This window comes from Gavia stellata, chromosome 9 (genome assembly GCF_030936135.1).
Source record: "Gavia stellata isolate bGavSte3 chromosome 9, bGavSte3.hap2, whole genome shotgun sequence".
NCBI lineage: Eukaryota > Metazoa > Chordata > Aves > Gaviiformes > Gaviidae > Gavia > Gavia stellata.
In genome coordinates this window covers 15,599,572-15,620,788 of record NC_082602.1, presented here as the reverse complement: position 1 = coordinate 15,620,788, position 21,217 = coordinate 15,599,572, and positions in this window count along the sequence as shown.

Below are 21,217 nucleotides of genomic sequence, written 5' to 3'. Positions count from 1 at the left end.
TGTAGTAGCTGGCTTAGTGCATTCCTAACTTTATGTATTTCAAATGTTAATTCCTAACCTTTTAATTAAAAAAAAGAAAAAAATCCAAACTGCGATATTGAAGTGAAGTTTTAAAGATAAATGACCTTCAGTGAAAATCCTACTGTTATGGATACACAGACCTAACTTTAGAGCAAACTGGCTCTAATTGCATGTGTTGCATGTATAAATGATTTATGGGATTGCTGAAAGTATGTTACTACAGAAACCACTGTTTTCTCCTTTTTTAGGGATGAGTCTCACAATACTTAGAATAAGTATTTGCTTTACTCAAACCGTGAGTCCCTTTGAAGTCAGTGTTATTATCCATGAGAGTTAGCGTTACTAGTATTGGAAGGCGGGTATGCAGCTCCCTTTTGAATATATTTGGCTCTTTGAGGAGAGCATTACATCATTGCTGAACGTTCAATTCTCACATCCTCTTTGCAGACAAAAAAATCACTGTATGTTGGTCTAATGTTGCTCCCATTTAAGTCAGAAGAAAGAAACAAACCTGTATGTGCTTTTAGATATTCTTTCTGTAAATTACAGGGGTTGCTTGCTGCCAGTGGATGTATTAATATTTTTTATTCGTGCCAACAATATGAGTATGTTGGGAAATGTTTACCCCCAGCAGAACTTTGCTAGATGCAGCCTTTGTGGTGAGGTTCTGAATCAGCCCATTTTATACTGACTCACACTGAGTCTTACCACATATTTCTTCTTTATGTGGTGTGATAGTTGGCACATGAGTCTCTGCTTGCCCAGTTTGGGAAAGTTTATTCTTTTTACTCTGTGTACAACTGTCTGTCTTTCTGCTTTCTTAAATGGTTGGCATATGTGAAAGAAAGAGATAAAATTCAGCTTTCCAGAGGTGTAACCATATAGCCAAGATTGAGGCTGTACGTTTGGCACTTAGATTTCTAAGTATCCATTTGCAGGTTCGGTCTGGGGAATCTGACAGTGAATCAGGTGATATGAAGTCAAGGGTCTTGCATGGCTTGCTAGCCATTGTCCTTTCTTCCTAAAGATCTCTAGCTGTGTCCTTGTCTGCTTCAATTGCCATGTCATTGCTTTGCAAGCAAGTGATGGCATGAAATAAGTAAGTGCTCCCCTTTTGTTTTTAAAGTGGTATTTCTGCTTCACTGCTTTTAGTATAACAATTGAAATGCATAGTTTGCTTTTTCAGTGTTTTTATATGGTAACCATTTATATGGTAACCTGGTAACCATTACATCTCTCTGGCTAGTCATCTTCTGTTATTTAGTTAAAATCTGTTTTCTGTATTCCTTTCTACTCCTAGTAATGGGAATAAACCAAAACAAATAAGATATGATTGTGAGAAAACAACCATCTAAAGATGCTACTGTGGGACCATGGCTATGCTAACAACTCTATGTGACAGGTGAGCATTGTTATACACAAACACGCCTTAAATGGCTTGAAGCACCAAGACGTCTTATGTCTTCTGGTTTTTGGAGCCTTCTTGGAGTTAGCCTGTGAGTGTGAACAACTGATATAGCCTTTGATTTCCTTTTGCCACTCCAGCAGTATTAGGTAGTTAGAGATTTTTGTCTTACCTACAGTTAAAGCTCATTTTACTTCTAGTATTATCCAAATAACCTACCAAGATCTTGGATTATATGAGCGTTAGGCCCAAAAGAAATGGCTTCTTCTAATCGTTTATAACTTGCTCTTAAGAAGTCTTAAGAGTATTTCCTTTGGCATTTGTTACGTGAGAATGTGAAGGGTATACCCAGCACTCCTACTTCATCAAAGCTGGTTGAATTAATACACTTTCCGTATGTGGTACTAAAGCAGCTGGATCTTTCTAAAAGTTACCTTTTAGGTTAGGTGACTCTGGACTTGCCTCTGGTGGTGTTGTCAACCTGAAGCTGAACCTTTCTTAGAGCTGCTGACAATTAGATTAAGGTTTCAGATCAGGATTTTCACAAGCCTTTAAGGAGCAGATATTTTTAAGGACAAGGTAAGTCGTGGTCATGGCACATTCACAAAATATCATCATCTCAGCATCCTCAGCATTTTAAGAAAACAGAATCTTGAAAATAATGTTTAGTTCTAGGTTAGTTGTGTACATAGTTTTTAATGTAAAATATATTCTATGTTATCACATTATATGCAATGTTTGGGCTGTGACAGTAAGTTCCTAAATGTGTTCAAAACATCCTCCCAGCACAAGTTTAAAATTTCTTGCAAATGTTTTGCACTCTGATTTGAAAGTTTTGCTACCAATTCAAAAACAAAACTGTAAAGTCAAGGAGTTTTTAAACCTAGTTTTATCTTAATCCAGAAGTTTTTAAACAGATCATCTCACCTCTCATCCACAATTCCATAGATCCTCTTAGAACAGAAATACATCCTTATGGTATTATAATTTTATAATAAAATATATAGAAAGGAATCTGTTTGGAAATGCCACTATTAAATGTAAGTTTTAATTCAGTATTATATTTGAAAGAGGAGCTTCACAGGATCACTTCAGATCATACTTGGGAGAAAATCAGTGGCAGAAGAATGCAGCTTAAGAAATTCTACATTACGTTTACATTTGAATGGGGAAAATCAAATAAAGAATACCAAGGTAACTGAAATTGATATTGCTGGCATAATTTTTATCTGTAATTGCCCTCCTACTTTTAAATTAACACTATTCTTGCAATTGAGTATTTAAGATTCAATATATGGAAACAAAGAAAGGAGATTTCTGAAGACAATCTGCTTATTCATTTTATAGGCTTCTCTGATTTTTATAAGACCTTTGAAACAATGTGTGCACTCAATTATCTAGCATTCAGTGTATCTACCGAGTAAGCAGACAGTTGTGGACTTCAGGGAATTTTCAAACACACGTGCTGTTCAACCTTAGCAATTTTCTTTTACCTACGAATTGTTTTCAGAAATTCCCATATAATGAAATTTCTGTTTAAGTTGATAGCTGTAAATGAGGGCACAGTTGCTTCATTTCCTTTTGACAATAAGCCAAATTCATCCCTGGTGGAACTCCATTGATTTAACTCTACTTGAGCTAAGCTACACTGGGGATGAATTTGGCCCAGCTTGAGATTTTTTTATTCATCTTTTCTTTAATTTCCTTTAGCTTAGTAGTCGATTTAGGGCTGGTCAGAGGATTACAATGCAAGAGAGGGGAAAAGCAAAACTTTTCTGCTCAAGAGTCATTTCCTTTTTAATACCCTACTGATTTAACCATGACTTGTAATGTGTTTCAGGTAGCCAAATTTCAACATCAATTTTGGAAGAAAGTTCACTATACTTTGAGTCTCCTTCCTTGGCTACTTCCCAAACCACCAAATCACCACCTACTATACAATGCACACATTATAAAAGGCAATGGAAATGTCAGTGCACTGGGAAATGATATGGATAAACTGCAGTTATCAAGTGGTGCCTGATATGGTTAGCTTGAGCTCCGCTGATTACACACCTCTTTGACCATTACTTCAGATGATGGTGGAGCTGCAAGTTCTCAACATCTGTAATGCCTAACATACCTTCCCCCCAGCTACTGCTTGCGGTACTTGTGTTTCTGAGAGTCTTGGGTGGTTTCTGTCCACGTGGTGCTCATGCCAGTCTTTTCTTTTTTTCTTTTTTATAAGTTCTGGTTATTGTGGGTTCACACCCAATAAGTTTCAAGTTTGAGCAAAAGCTGAAAGCATCATTCAGCCAAAACCGCTACTGAGCTGTATGTGGTTTTCATCTGAAACTATAAATCAGCTACGTTCACAGAGGGGTTAGCAAACCTGGCCTGAATGTCAAACCTCTAGCAACTCCCTCAAATCAGGCTAGTTCTGGGTTTCATTATGAAAGGTTTGCACAGCTCTAGCTAAGCCCTCATTTTCCACTTTCAGATAAATGCTTTTTCAGCTGTATTTATGAGGCTTAAGAGTAAAAAAATCTACCAGCTGTTAATGTTAATCACAAGTTTATATCATAAGCACATTCTGAGTCTTATCCTCTTTCCATTCATGTCAGTGGCTAAGCTTTCAACATCAATGGCAGTAGGAGCAAATATCACAAAACATAGGAACGCACACCCAGTTTAAAAGGAGAAAATAGAGGTCTGCCTTAAACTAACAAAGCCAGGAATAGGATGCTGTACCTTTGAATGTTTTGCTCCATTTGCACATTCACTTTTGCACTTTTGCACTTTTTCACTTAGTGGCAATATAGAAGCAAGCACAAGTTTCAGCTTCATGCTGGAATGGTTTGCATTTTCTTATGGGGCATCAAAATGCACATTAGAACAGGGTCTTTGACATAAGGAATCAAAATATGCGATATAAAAAATTAGTTTCTATCACCATTAGTTCTGAAGTGTCTGCTGGCTGATAAATTTCTGGAGCTTTACATAGTGATAGTTATCTATCAAAATGGAAATTAATATTCTTTTACAAAATTTTAATTATTCCAAAAGTAATTCTCTTTAAGAGTTTAGTAAGGTTTGTGTTTTTTCTCAAATGAAAACATGAAGGATTTAGTCTACAAGGCATTCTGCTACATTTGCCATTTGGGTTTTGAGGCTTAGCAGTTCACATTTTACCTAACTGAAAGGCCAGCTTCACTGAAATTTTTGAAATCTGATCAAATGTTATAGACCTGCAGATTGTGCTAATGAATGTTCTACAGGAAGGTAGAATTGTCCATTTCAGGGCTATGAGACAGGATAGGTCGTTTCAGTTTGTGCCTATTTCAGTGGTTTACTTTTAAAAGTTACTAAAATAAATATATATGTCCTAGTTTCTCTATTGGAATAATATAGCTAATATAACCTTACCTGAGAGGATGCTGAGACTTAGTTAACTAAAACATTCCCAGCTCTGTTGCAGTAACATACCAAAAGAGTTGAAAGAGTTGTGTTCTCACTCGGTTTTTATTTTGTACAAAATGCTATTTAAAAACATTTTTTTTTCTATTTTTAGTAAACCTAAACCCTAAATAAATGTCGCTGTTAATGCCACTGTTAAAATTCATCCTTGAGGGCATTCCAACATAAATAGCAATGATAACTGCTGTATCTTTTTGGAGCAGTTTGAATTTGAGGCCACAGTATGCCATATTTTCTGAAAGTTATTTTCATGTATCCCTCCTGCTCATGTGTTTGAAAGCATATCTGTAAGTGCAGCAGAAAGCTGTGGCTATGTTTTCTTGTTTAATCATGGCTGTGTCATGCTTGCGTAAATTGCAGTGATTCTTGGCTAGAATGCAGAATGTTACCTTTTATGAGAAGTTTCATCTCCTGCTGGTAGGCTACTTCTCCTTGTCCCCACAGAGAAGAAAGGTAGCATCATGAATGGTTTGGGAATCTTGTTTATCCTTAACTAACCATAGCTGTGTAATTGGGGATAATAAATATATTCTGGCCCTTCCCACCTTTCTCTCTGCTACTCACTCACTGATTCCCTAATTATATGGAATGCTAAAGTAAACTCCTGACTGTGTGCTGTGATAGTTCTGGTTATGTGATTCTATGATTTGTTTGGTATTAACTTCTTCATTTAGTTTTCAGTGCAGCAAAGAAAAGGTGACTGCAGAAACATTCGCTTTGAAAGTAACTTACCTGCAGTTTAATAGATCTGGAGTTTAATAGAAGTTCATGAATTTTTGTGTTTGGAATTATGGTCTTTCATCTAGCAATGAAATAAATGGTGAAGTAGTGCCTCAGAGGAAACACAAAACAAAAAAACTGGGGCCCCTGAATGTCGGGATTGAATGCACAGTGCATTGGGTACCCAGCAAAGGCTGGGCGCAGCACTGAGGACTGGAATATTCATCCATCCAGTGGGAGAGTGGCTGCATTTTCTTGAAGGTTTGGCAATGCTCTCTGCAATGTCTCAGGTTACCCTCTGCTAAATGAACATCTTCCATCTGAGCCCAGCTTTCTCCACAGTCAGATGTAAATAGGCAGAATACTTCCCCTAAAAAGCAATCAATCCCTCTAGGATCCCTCTAGGACTAGCAGGGAAACAGGCATATAAGATATATTTCCAAAAAACAAGATTAAACTACACGTTTGCACGTATGCACAAGCTCATGTGCCATCATTGCATTTCTCTTCTTCTGTTTTTAAAAATAAGTTTAACCAGGAGCCCAAATAATTATTTTGAGAAGATTAGATTTTTTAAGTCCAACTGCAAGTCAAATCCAGCTGAAACATGGCCAGATGAAATGGGCAAAGAGAGCCCCAGAGTAAAATTACACAGTGTTTAACGGTGTGAAATATGTCTGGCTGCCCATACACAGTCACAAATAATTCTAGGAGAATCTGAAGAACTCAGGCTGCCCAGGAAAAAGGAAGAAAAATTACTATTTATTGTATCAATTAAACCCAAAGGGAAAATGTCATGATAAAGGAGTCCAGAGTTTTAGGCTTTTTTTTTTTTTTTTTTTTTAATTTTAAAGACAAAGAAATCTCAATCTGATCTTAAAAATTACATGTATTTATTTTAAATGAGTGATAATGATACAAGACTGCTCTTTTCTTCTTCTGAATTGTTTTCAACTCCTGGAGTCCCGCCCTGAGACCCCTTAGTGTCCATTAGCAGATCCATTTTCTACCCTTAAACTATGTATTCTTATCAAAATGTTAGTTCTTCCAAGCCTTGAAAAAACCACCCTGATACACTGTGTATTTTATATGCCAAATTATTCCACTTTAATGGAAAAAGAACAGAAATGTTAAGGAATTCATGTGTATCTGAGTTGTGCACATCAATCTTCTAAGGCAGCACAATAACAAAGGTCAGAAATAGCCTAGCGCTGTGTTTTGTGTAGCGCATCATTCTATGAGAAAATGTGCCCAAGTTCCTCCTAAAACATTGTTTTCAAGCATGGTTACTACTGAATATATTTCCAAATGACAAGGTTTATTTGTCTGTATTTTGATATGTTTAGGGGAAACTCAGGCTGACAGTTAGAGGAGGCAGGAAGAGGGAACCACAACAAGTTCCACCCAAACACAAAATGTCATCTCTTCCCTAGCTAGGATATAGAAGCATCCTGATGAAAAAAAGAGCAGACATTTAAAAGTTTCTGACATGTGTCACAGATGCAGCCATTGAGCCACTGTTCCTGATGTAGCTCGAAATGACAGCATCCAAGCCATTGGAACTGGCTGCGGGACATTCAAAGTTTGGTGTGTGTCGCATTTAATCCTTGTCATGGCACATCTAGAGAATAAAAAAGACAAATGGACACAGGCAGTAGTGATAGCTCAAAAAACTTAAAATAAATCTTCCCAGTCTAATTGATATTATCAAGCTGTGCTAACATTCACCAGCCACCAAGTAGACAGACAGGAGGTCAGCACCCTTTTTTTCTGCAATTTTCCCCCAAGTCAGAAGGATAAGTCTTTCAAGCTTTCTCTAAGGGTGACCCAAATACATGAACTGTTTACTCAGAAATAGCACTGACTTGCCAAAGATATTCCTTAATAATCAAAACATATAAAGACAAAAAAGCTTAAATCACTGATGAAGCAAATTGTCGTGCATGGCCCATGTTATTTATTTACACTAGCTTAGGATCCAGACAATAATGACAATTATTGTACCAAAGAGTTGATAATTTATTGCTTGTACTACCTCTGGATAGTTTACAACCTTCATTTCTGATTATATCCATGTAAAGGTGAGGTGCAGGCAGCATAAAATAACAATCTTTTTGAGTTATCATGTTGGCATCTTCTTTCAAGTAGTGCATTTTTTAATGCTGGTCCAAAAAGTTTGTGTAAATAAAACTGATTGTCTGCAGTGGCTCAAGGACTGCAGCACAGATCACTTGAATCAAGAGCTTCCCATCTAGGTTTCCAGAGAATTTATAGTCAGCAGCCCATTATCTTGTCATTGATTGCAGGGGATGAGTGCCTGCTCCTCATCTAACTTCCAGTTTAACATAGGGGATACTTTTCCATTTAGCAGCCTGGGAGGTGAATACAGAGGATTCAATTTTAGCGTTTTCCAAATACAATCAACCTCTGATAATGTGAATCCTCTGGGAAGCTGAAGTTGAAAAAAAATCTTTTGTATTAAAAAGTCAGTGGTACCTACAGGCTATTGGACTGGTTTCTACTTAAATCTTTTGGCTACCTAGGCACAGTGATAAATCAAGCACGGGTTTAACAGTACTTCCTTCTGTATGTTAAAACAGACTCGTAAGACATCCGTAACATTATAGATGTGGTGGTGGTGGAAGGGAAGGTTCAATGAAGGAATGTGTTTAATATACACATTTTTTGTACAGTTTTATTAGAGGATTGACAAATATATTTGTTACCACCCATCTATCCATCACATTGTTAGGAAGGAATGTTGTATTGTTTTGTTGTCTGAAGTTCAAAAATATATTTTAAACAACCTTTTCTCTTTATCTTTGCATCCAACAGCAGAGCCAAAAGCTTGAAAACATTGTAAAAAACATACATTGGTATATTTCTATCCTAGGTCAGAAATATGAAAACAATATATCCCAAAAGACCCCCTTTTTTTTTTCCTCTTGTAAAACCTAGCTTTAGGAGAAGTCAAGTTAATGTGCTAACTTGGACCCAAACTCTGAATGTTTTGAGGTTCTCCCTTTGACAGCCTTAATACTAGCTATGCTGACATTCAAACTTGGTTGACTTGGTTGACCTCTGGAAGAAAAGGATGCTCAGAATTGGACGTCTCCATTTCCCATGATTTCTTATGCCTTGGAGGGTATGTTCATGAGGTATTCACCTGGTAAACCTCTTCCTGTGTCTAAATTAGAGAATGGTGAGGCTCATAGTTCAGTGGCAAGGTTGCAGCAGGGACCAGTGTTGCTGGTTGCAGAGCAGGTAGCTGCTGGCTTGCCCACAGAGACTGTGTGTGTAGGGCGGATAGTCCCCCACAGTACCAGTGGAGGGAAAACTTGAAGATCTGCCCTTTCTGCATGCCACAGGTAAATTGGAGCTTCCATGGAACATTGGGCTCGCCTCCAAAATTCTTCTGGAAGATCTGCAGTCAAGGCCTGCAGGGGTACCAGAGCAAAACCCAGGTAATACATCTTTCTTAACGGTACCTCACAGAGGAAAAAACCCTTGGTCATGTTTCAGCTGGGTCTGACTAACAGCATAAATGTAAATTAGTACTGTTCTGTGACAAGTCAAGTTGCATCTTGAGAAGCAAACCACAACCCTTTGTCCCCATTTACAGTGGCACAAGGTGGTTCCATTGCTGGCAGAGAATGACACTTGAAATTGTTTTGCCAAGGCTGTGGCCCATTTCTGTGTCGTGGAGATTGTTGCACAAAAGACTTGGAATGGGAGAGTGTGGTGTAAGCTGAGATGGTAGATTCTTCGCCCTTTTTGGTGACACCATAAAGTCCTCCTGTTAAGTTGCTGGGATTGTGGAAATGTTGTGGCTGTACAGTTACCTCCTCCAACAAAAGCTTTTGTATGTATTATGTTTCTACACACAGTGAAATTAGAAAGTAACAACAGAAAATTAAACTAGGAGGAAGGAAGGTGTAGAGGGGGAAAAGGCATGGGCAATGCCTCATTCTTTTACAGTAATAACAATGGTGAACAGTATAAAAGGACATAGGGAGGGGAAACATTTTTTTTAAAACTGTTCTTACAATATCGGTGGCTATAGTTGGCAATCTTCATAAATCATGTATAAGTGTTTAATGATCTTTAGCAGTAACTGTGTTCCACGGGGCAGAGTTAAGATTGTGGCAGAAAGCCCATTCCTAAGCTTGTTTCTTCATTGTGCATCATCTTCCTGTTGAAGACAGGACGTGGTTATTTTTTCCCTCTATCATAAATGAGTTACCCTCTCAAAGAAACTAGACTAAAGTGCAGGAGAGAGACTCTTCATTCAAATTATCATGTTGGATTCCATCCACTCATTTTTGTGTCAACGCAGAACATGTTTGCATACTTGACAGCAATATAAGTTCATTATTTCTCTCTGCAACAGAAACTCAGTTTTCTTTTCTGCCAGATAATTCCAGAGGATTTATGTAAGCTAGGGATTTCCCATTTGCCTTAATGGGAGTTATCCCATGCAGTACAATACATCGGTGGCACAGCAAAGGAAGATAAGTCAAAAGACTCCTAGAGCGCAATGTTGATTTTAAATATTTCTCTTCTGCTATAATAACTTCCACAGCATCCTGTGCATTATGAAATGCCTGATTGAGTTAATTTGCTGCATTGTAAAATAAAGCCATAATTATAATTATTAAGTGTAATTAACTGTACATCTGATCACTGTGAAGAATAGAAAAAGACAAATATAGCATGAAAACACTTTAATATCATAATTACTGGTCTGTTTGTATTGTCCTTGTTAAATATGCATGCAGTAAAGAATTTGATTTAATGTGTTAAGCTATGTTGCACTTTGCTTATCCTATGTGGATTACAAAGACCCAGTCTTTTCTAGCAACGTTTTTGGCTCAAGAGCTTTTTTAATGGCAACCTGTGGGAAGGAATGAAAACAAACAACCCTGTAAAGTTTTTTGGGGCCACTCCATAATGTCCACCATTTCCTTGACTTGTACTTTCTAGTAAGAATTTTTTTAATGACTTTATGTATTTAATCTGTAGAGTCAAGACTTCCAATGGTAAATCTAGTTCAACAGAGACTCAGTTGGAAAACAGTCTTTGCTAGGGAAGAGGAAGGAAAATAATGTTGTGCTATGCAGCAATAAGCCACAACATTGTTGACCAGATTCCATAGTTTAATGGAGCAGCCTTAACTGCAGGTCCAGAGTGAAGTTACTAGTTTTACTGGTCTGTTGAGGACCCTGGATACCAGCGCTGGTTGTCTGGCTAGTAAAAAGAAGTAGAGTTCCAAAGTTTTCATGGCCTTCAAAATGTCAGTCTTAGAAAAAGCATTCCCCTTTAAGCGTCATAAATTAAGATGGGCCAAAGCTTGAAAGACTTCCTAAAACTAGATAAAATGGACTGGATCTTTTAATCTTTTGGGAATTAAGCATTTTTTTCTGCATTGATTAAAGAGTCTAGATTCAATGAGATTGTCTGGGAAATGAGCTAATTAATGAGAAAAGATTTCAGGATTTGGCACTTTCGTAGGAATGTCACGAACTTAATGGGATTATTGACCAGGGGAAGAGGTTGCAGGACCTCACCGTAGGCAGTTTATGTAAAAGAATCCATTTAACTTGCCTCTGAAATGAAGCCACTGTAATGATTTCTGCGATCTGCCTCTTGTTCTTGTCAGGTGCCATCTCTTTTTCTGCAGCTCTATTATAGCAGCATTATTTGTAGTATTTTCTGCTTAACTCAGAGTATTGCTGATCCCCAGAACCATCAGATTTCCAGTTTCCCTTGAGATCTGGTAGTGATGCAGCTGAGGTTTGGGGTGCTTCGTTTTGGTTTATTTCTGTAACAGTCACTCCAATAAGGGAAAGTAGCAGTTACAAAAATGTTTCAGTGAGGAGTATCTGGAGGAGCACTAGCGGGAAATTTGCCGACGAATGGGTAAGCAACTTACTGTGGTGGTGGACTTTTTCCTCTACTCTCTCACAGAGGTTGGTTACCTTTTTTAATATAATAAAGGATGAAATGGTTAAATACATCACAGTTTTGCCAATAATAGGTGCTGGTGTATAAGTCTAACTGGCAGTCAGACTGCCCAGGTTATTGATTTTACTGTCTAATGGCTGAAAGAGATGTTATCTTGATTAATTAGAAGTCAAAAACAAATGCATCTTGCTTCTGTTAGATCACCTGGCATTTGCTTTCTTTTTTTCCTCCCTCGCCAATGTTGTTGTACATGTACCTTTAAAACGTTTTAATCTAAAAAGCTATCAAGGTCAGCAGTATACAAGCCCTAGTGACTTTATTTCAGCTGTCAATGACTCCTTAAAGCATACACTGATTTTGGTGGTGGAAGGTACTCTTTTAAAGCATAAAGCTATTCATTTAGCCTCAACAAATGAAAATCCAGTAGGCTATTATTCTTAGTGCTCTTGGAGTAACTTATCACCTCATTACGCTATTGGGTAGAAATGCTGACATGCTATCTGAGTATTACTTTATATATTTACTGATGGTTTTACAGGAAAACAGATTTTTCTCTTTTGGAGTGTTTAGTGTTCTGCAAAGGTGTTTAGTGCTTAATGTGAATAAGCTTTATAAAGACCACTGCAACAGTGAAACATAAAAAAGTAGACAATTTTCTATCAGCTACTCTGAATTATGATCAGTAAGATGAGAGGAAAAAAATGATAGATGATTCGGGAAAAAAGTCTAGGGTTAGTCAGCAATAACAAAACCTGTAGAGTTATAGCATATCATATTAATAATCACTTCCTGGTGGTTTACATGCTCTCAGAATGCCAAGTGTTAAGGAAAAAAAAAAAGGAATCTTCTTGCATTTGTAAACAATTTACATCTCACAGAGTTTACTTCAAGCACATGAGTAGTTCTTTGTTTTTACTGTAGTTTTATTTGTGTTTAATATGAGCATGATCTAGAACTAAAATTACCTTACAAAGTATGCAGAAATATAACATATTGCACATGCTGTTGTGAATCAAAGTGAAATTTCCATGTTTGCATTTTATAACTTTAGAAGAGATCCTTGTTGTCACAACTGGTCGGATTCTGAAAATTGTATAAAAATACGTGGGACACCTTTCATATCTTTTCAAAATCTTGGGGATCTCATAAATGCAGTAGCTTTCTGCTCACAATAGTGTCTAATGTATAATAGAAAAACGCAAAGCACTGACACAAACTTTGGTGCATCTTCTACTGAGCAGATGCTTTACATTACTTCCTTTCTTCTTACTTTCTCCACAATACTTTAGCATACAGTTAATCTGTTTATTGGGTTCTCAATTCTCTCCTCTAGGTCTTGTTGTCGTGAAAGATAGTATCTAAAGAAAGATGGCCTGCAACACTGCACAATTTATAAGTGTGGAGTGGTTTAAGTAGCCAATTTGTAAAGCTTCAGACTCAATTTATGTGCTGTTTTTCCAATGGACTTTACCTCAAAAAAGTGTAAAATGTGCAAGACTTCTACTCACCTACAACCCCCATTTTCCTTGGCAACTTGGTGATCACAAAAAAAAAAAACAACCTAGGAGCCAGTTCAGTTCAAGCAAGGAACTGCAAGTGTTTTCTGAAACAAGGACATAAAAGGACAGGATGTAAATCAAGGCAGCCCCGTGGTCATTTTAATTGATATTCTTACCATTTATGTAGGTCCATGCAACTTCTTACCGTGCGATTGAATAAAACGAGAAGTTACCACAGCAACTGCCACGTCCATGGCCATTTTTGACTATAGGCCTGCTGAAATATTGACCTCAGTTTTATTTAGCTGCAATTCACAGTACAATTTCAGTAAATTTAGTGCTGCTGATAGCTGTCAGATTGAGTGCATTGGATAGCGGGTTTAGGTAGTGGTAAGATTAGCTATTTTGCGTTGTACTGCCACTAGCATCCCTTGTCTCTGATCTGAAAGACCTTCATCTAGGCAGGGGTACAATTCAGTGTTTGTTTTTTATTTGGAGATTACCTGTGAGGGGGTGCCTGCTAGTACCTGTTGTAATGCTGAACCCTGTTCTGTAAAAACTGGACTAAAATTCACTCTGTATCAGCTGTACATGATATATGCATGGTATGTATATGGTTGTTTCCATCCAGAAGAGGCATTGACTCCTTGCCCTGTTACCAGCCACCACATCTATTTTGAATTCTTTAACAGACAAGGAACTGAACTTGAGAGCTAGATACTGAGGAGTGCATACCTAAGTTGGTGTTGTGATCATCATCATTTTTATTACTCTGGCCTCTGTGTGAATGGGACCCAAATCTGTTAAGAATTGACAGATTCTATCATAGTGTAGGTGTCCCAGGGTCTAATCTTTAAAAGAAAAGAAACACCCCCCCACCCTGAAATGCTTAAAACCCTTATGGTTACCAAAAAATATTGAATACATATGTAGTATATGTATTTCTATATACATAAAAAATATTGAAAAATCGAAAAGAGCAACTGGCTTTGGGTTAGGTGGTGCATAAGAGTTTACACCAGCTCATGTTATGGTACAACGATGCAGGGGCCCTGAACGGGTAAGCATCCAGGGCACCAGGCTGCTTTAACGTGATCCTGAGCTCCGATGGAGGTGAGACTGTTGTGTTGACCAGGTCCTTTCTTCTCCTCTGGCATTTCCCCTCATTTCCAACATGTCTCCCCCCTCACAGCAGTACTCCCCATTTCCTTGCTCCAAAGGAACATTTTTTTTCTGGGCAATGTCACCCTTCATTTGTGGAATAAAGGGAAATAAAAGCCGTAAAATACTGATTCTGGAAGTTTACATGAGGGAAATACAAAGTCTTTCTTCTGAGCCTTGGAATGGCTGTCAGAGGCCTGCCTCAGCTGCTAAGAAGGGCCCAGTTAATGCAGTCAGGTTTGCTCTGTCTGCCACGGCTTTGAGTGACAGCTATGGCCCAGTGCACATCCACTAAAAACTAGCATCAGGGAATGACATACAGTTTGATAACATAAGATGCTTAGGTTTTTTGGCTCAAGTGAGATGTTCAGAGCTAATAGCCCTGTGAGCAGAGTTTCAGCTGTGATCTGTACCTTGAGATATCGGTTGTGTCTGGCTCAGGAAAAAGGGGAAAGAATGAAAGCTTATTTCTAGAAAGGTTTCCGATGAGCAGCATTTGTCATTGAAGGGGAAGATGGGTATAATTAGCTTGTCAGTCTAGTTTGGGCTGAGCTGGCTTTCTGTGGTAAGAAAGATGGACTAACTGCCAGAAGAGCTGACAGGCAGTCGATAATGCAGCAATTAATGTCATAAATAATTCTGGAACCAATTATATCAAAATGGACTCCAAGCTTTAAAAAGGAACAGAATTCCCTTATTCTTCCTGCTAACAGCAAGAAGCAGCTTTCATTTTTCTCTGTAATTACTTTTCATTGTATATAGCAATAAAGTAGGGCTTTTCTGTCCATATTTAAAACTTGTCTTTCTTGCCTTCCCCCGCCTCCTAAACACTCTTTACCCCATAGGACAAGGTTGTTAAAGCAGATCTTCACTGAGGTGAATGTATAATCTTTTCACATGGCTGTTACATGATAATTTCTGCTGCACCTAAATGACTAAGAGCCAAGTTTTCTCAAATGTCATGGGCAATGACAGCAGAAAGCACCAAACAATGGCATTTGGAAATAAAGACATTTGCGAAATAAATTGATTTGTCTTATTATTTTAAAGGTTGCTCTGACTTGCTTACACTGAACTTATTGATTTTTTCCTCCCCTCTCCCTGTACAGTTACAGCTATGGAATCTGAGCCAAGCTATTCCCTTTATGCTGCAAACACAATTCAGAACAGCCCTGCGAGTTAATGGGCATTCCCTTACAAAAGACACCGAGTTACAAACACTCTCTAGAGTGATATTCTCCTTTGCTGTTTCTCCATGTGCTGTAACACATATGTAGATAACACAAAGCCTGTACTGGCAAAACCCCTACAGTACTGCTTTTGTTAATGGTCTTTTCTGTAGTCTCATCTACTGTTCTTTAAAAAAATGGATTGTAGAAGTAGTAAATTACCGTAGCATTCATTCACAGCTTTGTTCAGAGCCTGACAAACGTTTCCAACTTTTCAACTATGGTGGCATTTACTCCTGGGAGGTTGGGGAAAACAGTTCATGAAGTTCCCACTGTTTTAAAACCAGAAACATCTGTTGGTGTCACATGCAGTTTGTTGGCTGAGTCCCGGAGTAAAGAAATTCTGCAGCTGATCAACTCTCTCCTTAGCAGTAGGTGTCAGTATGGCGAGTGGTAATTACAACAGAGAGTTTTAGAGGACACATGATAATTAGGCCAGCTAACAAAAACATAAACACTGACATTTACCGTGGTTAAAACCAGAAACAAGTCTGCTGTGTCTGTACATTGTTTCAGACCGTGACAATAGAGCCATAACTAGTTTCATCAAGCTTTCAGGGAACAAAGGTTTTCATATTTTGGATATCACAGAATCACTAAGGTTGGAAAAGACCTGTAAGATCATCAAAGTCCAACCATCAACCCAACACCATCATGACCACTAAACCGTGTCCTGCAATGCCACATCCACACGTTCCTTGAACACCTCCTTGCCCCTCCCTGGGCAGCCGGGCAGCCTCGTTCAATGCTTCACCACTCTCTCAGTAAAGAAATTTTTCCTAATATCCAATCTAAACCTCCCCTGGTGCAACTTGAGGCCATTTCCTCTTGTCCTATCACTTGTCACTTGGGAGAAGAGACCAACACCCACCTCTCTGCAACCCCCTTTCTGGTAAGTACAGAGAGCAATAAGGTTTCCCCTCAGCCTCCTCTTCTCCAGACTGAACAACCCCAGTTCCCTCAGCCGCTCCTCAGAAGACTTGTGCTCCAGACTCCTCACCGGCTTCCTCGCCCTTCTCTGGACACGCTCCAGCACCTCTATGTCCTTCTTGTAGTGAGGGGCCCAACACTGAACACAGTTCTCAAGGTGCGGCCTCACCAGCGCTGAGTACAGGGGCACGATCACCTCCCTGGTCCTGCTGGCCACACTGTTTCTGATACAGGCCAGGATGCCGTTGGCCTTCTTGGCCACCTGGGCACACTGCTGGCTCATATTCAGCCGGCTGTCGACCAGCACCCCCCCCCCGGTCCTTTACTGCCGGGCAGCTTTCCATGCTGCAGCTTTTCCAGTTGCAGGATATGCAGCTCCCTGTTTTAGCAGGAATAATGGGAGAAAGAGTGAGAGTGATCTGTGGTGTGCAAAGCCCAGATGCACAGCGGTGCAGAGCTGCCATAGCTGGGTTCCCTTCCAAGCCCTGCTGCAGGGATGCTGCGGAGTGACTGCCGGGAAATCAGCGTGTCTGTCATCATGGCTTCCCCACACCAGAGGGACAGAGAACGCTCGCCTCGCAAAGGCGGTGTGCATATTAATGCATTTAAGGTCTTTTTAAGCACTTGGAGATCATCTGTAGGAAGGCGTGATGGAAATTCAGTATTATTGAGTGGAAAGACCATCTGTTTCATATATCATTAAAAACTATATCCTGTTTCTACTCTGCAGCCCAGCAAGGCCTGAAAACAAGGACCTGTGTTTAAACAATACTACCTCAGTTAAACTACAGTGTATATAAATTAAACTCAGTTTTGGTCCAAACGACCCACCTTTTATAGGTCACAGGAGTTGTTACAAAAGGTAGTGGTAAGGTTTTGGCAGAATCTTTGCGGGTTAGCTCTGTAGCCCTTCAGTGGTCTTGCTGTCATCGTTTTCTTTTCTATGCTTCTGCATTTCTAGTGAAAGTATTTCACTGTCCTCACGCCTCAGATCATTCAATGCACTCTTTCTCTTCAATGGAAAGGAGGTTTCAACGCTTCCCTTGTATTCATAAGAATGATTTCAAGCATAAAGGTAAAATCAATTTGATCTAGTCTGGAGAGAGTGGTCTAGCAGGTAGTATCACTATTTTGTCTGCAGAACTCCTATCGGCCTCCATTCTGGGGAAATTCAGTTCCATGGTGAAGTGGACTTTATAAACAAGCCAAGTGATTTAGCATGAAATAACAAATTAAATGAGCTTAATTTACCCGCCATCATCTGCGATGCTACCCTGATAATTCAGCTTTTCTATTCTAATTGCCAATATTATTGATGCTACTGTAGGAAAATTATGGCTAAGTGAGCAACTACTATGCTTGAAACAAGTGACAGATTTCCAGTTCGTCAGGAAGGTGAGTTGTCAAAGAGCAACTAATATTACTTAAGACTTCTAGTATCTTGTCTTGTACTTCTAACAAAAATACAGGAGTTTTTAGTTTATTCTGAAATAGTTTTAAATAATAATTTTTATTAGGTATATTTTAATGATTCCTAAAGAAGGAAGTGAAAATCCTGAGATATTTCGTAGTCCCAAAAGGCAACTACAGGGTAAACTAATGGCACTACTTAGATATTGCTGCTCCTTTATCCTCTAAATGCCTGAAAATAGCTCTTTGTAGAGGTGAAATGCAGAATCCAATGACTTTAGCACCTTGGTTTAGCTCAAGATGGGAGATATTATCTAGTTTTATTCTGTGTGTGTCAGGGTGTTATGTGTTTTTATCTGTTGCTTAAAGTTGCACACTAAAATTCCAAGCACTTATGGCTATTTACTACTGAGACTATTGAAATTGTACATACTAGTCATAACTTAGTGAATTTGGGCTGATAATACAATAATGACCAGGTTTTCATTATGAATTAGCATAAGCATCCTTTTGGATTAACCTTGGGGTATTCAAAAATATAGTGCCCTATGTCTGAAACACAAATGCAGTGGCAGCAGTTACTGGAGTAACACAACACAGAGAAACGGGAAGGTGGGGAAGGGGCAAGAATTCAGCTTCAGTACGTAGATGAAAGAGGCTCATAGACATCAATATAATTGATATGATTTTCAGTTACTTTTTTTTTTAATATCTGACTGATTTACATAATCACATAAATGTTTAAACATACTCCTCCTCTTTCCTTTAGGTCTAATTAGCTGCCATTCACATCAGAATTGGGTTTCCTCTGCCTTTTACCTCAGACTCTCTTTTGCTTCATCACTGTTTGCATTTCTTAGATCTAGCTTGTCAGAAGAGCCCAGCATGTCCAAACAATGACAGATTTTTCTGAAGCTCAGTTCTCTGTCATGCAGCTAATTAAGAAGCCAAGCTGATGGTGAGCAGAGGATGGAAGGGAAGGGGGGCGGGGGGAGGATAGATGAAAAGAAGTCTTACTAGTCCAGCATATCTAGATCTTTGAAATCTGGTTGTACATATCACAGACATTGATTCTGAGGGTTTGAAAACCTGGCCTTCATTAGGTACTTAAGTTGGAACTGAGGAACTAATATTGTTCTCTTTGGAGCATGAGCTCGGTGAGCAGTGACTTTTCACGTGAGTTTGTACAGTACTGTTTCTGAAGGGATTTTTCTGAATGACTTTAATAGAAACAGTAAATAATACAGCATGAGTGCACAGGATATGAGTTTCTCCCTAGCACTTTTGTTATTGAGAGGAGTGTTTTATCTTCTAGGGTGTCTCCAGCAGCCAGACTAACATACATTTAGTTTTAAAGCATCTGTCATACTTTATGGCTTTGGTAGATAGGCGTGCTTAAAAATGTTTTGGTTCTTGGTGTATATATATTCTTTACTTTTCTGAATCTTTCTAGATCAGTTCTTGAAATTGCAGGAAACAGATCGAGGAAAAAAGGGAACAAAGAACAGGTTAAGAGAGCGTGCTAGTTACTCATCATAGCAAAACCTAGTATGCACCATACTATGAGCAGGTTGATGAACCTATCTTTGGCTAAAAAGAGGAGGAAAATAAGTCTTGCTGAAGAAAAAGAAAAAGGAAATTGAGGCAGGTGTGTAGAGTGCTGTCTACTGCAGCATATAGGGACTGTTGTCTACTGAAGTACCAGACTGTACCAGCCAAGTTATGGGGGATGATGCTAGCACTTCTGTTGATGCTGCTGATGTAGGCTCCATTGAGAGCTGAAGGATTCATATTATTAAATGCTGCCATTTGTTTTATTTTACACAATTCTTGAGTAAAGAGGATGGACATCTAAGTTAATCTTATTATGAGATTACACTTCCTCATGAAAACTCTGCTCTTGGATTTACTTTTAGGTTTGTAATAGCTTTGACTTTCTTGGTTGTTGAAGGAAAGCTTAAAAATTAACCAGTCCTGTACTCCTCCACAAGATCTTTTCTAATGCTACTACAGAAGGTATACATTTTTAATATTTTGATTTTTTGAAGAGGAGTAACTCACCACAGCTTGAATTCTTGTCATCAGCAGTCCTACATTTCTCTGGATGAGAAACAATGTCAGCTTGGATGAAAGATGAAAAAGACGTGGTCTTAGGGAAATCTTAAGTCTGCTTATGGCAGAGGAATCTGTTACTCTGAGGTAAGACCCAAGTGTGAAGCTACACTGAGACTCAGAGCTCATACCTTCCAGAACTGAAAAAAAGAGACAGTTAGCACAATGAAAAGGTATACAAAGAAGTGCAAGAGAGTGATGCTAAGACTGTCTTTTCTCATTAGGAGTAGAATTTGTTGATACTATAGTGCTAGCTAGCTTTCTCTCAGGAGATGTAATGCTTGCATGCTGCTCTTCTAAATGGAAGAAAAGTAAAGTCACTAAAAGAGTTAGGGCACCCTGAGAACATAATGATGTTATCTCATCCAGTTCCTCTTCAGAGTGGAGGGTAGAAGGGTGTTAAGTTACTACCCAAAGCATTTAAATACTTTCCTTTCTGGGACTTTTGCAGGATTAATGCAGATATCCAGTAATAAATTTGGATTTCACCCATGTTTTCTCCTGAGGTGCCTTTTTTTCTTGGCAGACTCCAGGTAAGGTTAATTGCTCCTGATTCAACATTAGCAGGATTAAGTTTTCTCTCCTCCTGCTGATGGGGTTCTGTTTCTTTCCTTTGGTTAATGTGTCAAACACCAATCCACCTTCCTCCCCAGTAACTAACTGTGTTGAAATACATAAGACAATAAGAGAATGCACTGTGTAATCAAGAATGAAAAATAATATCATCTACCACAGTAAATCATAGCCAAACAACACAGTTATAATAGAAATACCTTTCCTATGTCTGATCCACTAACACATACTTAGTCAGATAACAAATAACTTATTCTTGGAGAGAGTGCCCTGGATTTGATTTATCTCTGAGTGTAAGTAAATATGAAAAGGCTGCCAAATCTGCCTATATAAATCTCAGCTATCTCACAACGTCATGTATGGGGGAAGTGAAAAATTAAGAAGGTGTTTCTGTCCTAATAGGGTATGGAGGCAAAAGGTTCTGCTTTTAATTCTTCTTAGGGATGCTATTTCTCTGGTTGATACCTGAGAAGAATTAAAGTGGAGGTGGAAAAAATACATGTAAGTATTGTGCCAAATTCTGGTTTTATTTTTGCTGATGTAAATCTGGAGTAGATCCACTAAAGACTCTGGAATTAGTCTGGCTTTGTCCCAGTGTAGCTGACAGCAAACTGAGAGTCTTTCAAATTAAATAATGGTTAAATCTCAGCATTGTTAAGATTTTTCATTTTGGTTATAGTGGCCATTGTTTGTTTGAACAAACGGAACAAAAAGGAATCATCTGAAGATACTTATAT